General features: G+C 35.2%; 1 protein-coding gene across 1 annotated transcript in view; it reads left to right on the top strand.

The window, feature by feature from the left end:
* Nucleotides 1-265: 265 nt before the first annotated feature.
* The window catches only part of LOC107749785 (uncharacterized), an 11,009-nt gene continuing 9,516 nt past the window's right edge, over nucleotides 266-1,758 (top strand). Inside the window, exon 1 of the mRNA XM_016564959.1 lies at nucleotides 266-277. The gene's annotated coding sequence lies outside the window, so the exon portion shown is untranslated. The remainder of the gene's footprint in view (nucleotides 278-1,758) is intronic.

Here is a 1,758-nt window from a genome sequence, read left to right as displayed (position 1 = left end):
TATCATTTGAATATATTGCATATGAAAGAGTCAGTGTAGGGAACCATTTCTTTTTGAATTTGATCATTATTTAAGGCCTGCTGTAATCATCAATGGAATGTGGGACCAAATAAGAGTGGACCATGGCAAAGAGTTCTTCTTGACTCTATTTATTGAAGAAATCCTTGCTGACCTCAGAGTGAAAACAGAAACACCACCGTATCGTCAGACCCCATCAACACAAGTGTGTTCCATTCTGTTCTGGTTTAGATTTAAACTATTACTGTTCTGAAAAGGTGTAAAAGAACAAAGTGTGATTGCAATAGATTAAACATCAAGTTATTTGGTTTAATTAGTTACCTGCCAGTTAACTGAAATTAACAACAGAGTTAATTACCCTTTGAAGGAGGCTCTTGTCCAGCGGGTCGACCCAGAACTCATTGATATGGACTGCATCCTAACAAGATAATGTGTCTCACAAGCAAACATGAGAAGGCTTCAGTGGAACAACTGTTTTCAGAGAAGTGAATATAATGCAGTCAACAAAAACTTTTGCCTTTTAAAACAGGCTTTGATCACTCTCTAGTCACTAACTCAAAGATACTCAGAAAGAACATGCTTACTGGTTGCTATATGCTGTTTTCCCATCAAGTGCTCTTTCTAGAAACTAAATATTAGACAAACTGTTAAGCATCAACATGATGCTGACAAATGCAATTAATACAATAAAATATTTTTCTTGTTCTTGCTTCAACAGAATAAGCTGTGCAGCCAAACTTTACATATCAACTGTCCAATAAACCACTGAGCTAAACGTCAATCACTTAACAGCTAAACAATTCACTGTGTAATGCAGGGCTACTCTACCTTAATAATGTCACTAAGAGCTAACAAAGCTTGAGAAAGACATTGTTTCTGAGATCTTCAAGCAGTATGATGCAGCAACCCTCCACTGATCAACACAACGCTACAGCAGCTGGAAATAAATCCATATGAATATAGCGGCCAGAGTTTTGCTTGAACAAACTTTCAATAGGGGGAGAGAAATCAGAAATCATCATTAGTCACCATGAAATAAATTGACCGCATTATCTTGGATTATGGAATTTTGGATTATGGAATATTGCAGTATTTTTCATCATTTGTTTGTGCAAAACATTTTATGTAGCGTTGTGAAAACGAAGGCCAGCGGTAGGTGCTGTGCAGGTAAACCTCACTCCCCTGATCTCAAGAGACTAGTGAGTGACTGACGCTAGAGGCTGCAGTCTTTAGCCGCCGCGGATAGTTGTAACTCCCTGACAGCCAATGAAATTGAAGCACTTCAACAGCTGGCCAAAGAGCGGAAATGATGTCACAGCCAATCAGATTTTTTTCATGCATTTATTTGGACTGGCGTTCGAATCCCACTCACGCAGGTCTAAACCATTATTTTACACAGCTTTGTGCTTTTCACCAAAAAAAATTCTAAAATTAAACAATACATTACAGCTGCAAAGTAATTTGTGTCTTGCCTTTTTGAAAAACAAAGCAAATTATTATGAATAAATAATTAGTATTAAAATAAATACAGTAAAATAATAGTAGTATACATTACATGGTTATATGAAAACATGAATAATTATATAATAATGGTTATATTAAACATGAATGGTTTCTATTAAATGGCTTAAGAAGAATCATTTAAATTTAAGTCAAATTGAGTAATATTCAAGTACTGAATGAAAGGCCCAAATTATAGTATGTAATATCAGTATAATATGTTAAACTGCAAAAAAAAAA

Source organism: Sinocyclocheilus rhinocerous, unplaced genomic scaffold (assembly GCF_001515625.1).
Source record: "Sinocyclocheilus rhinocerous isolate Xijiao unplaced genomic scaffold, SAMN03320098_v1.1 scaffold2557, whole genome shotgun sequence".
NCBI classification, from domain to species: Eukaryota; Metazoa; Chordata; class Actinopteri; order Cypriniformes; family Cyprinidae; genus Sinocyclocheilus; species Sinocyclocheilus rhinocerous.
This window is presented reverse-complemented; position numbering and strand designations above follow the sequence as displayed.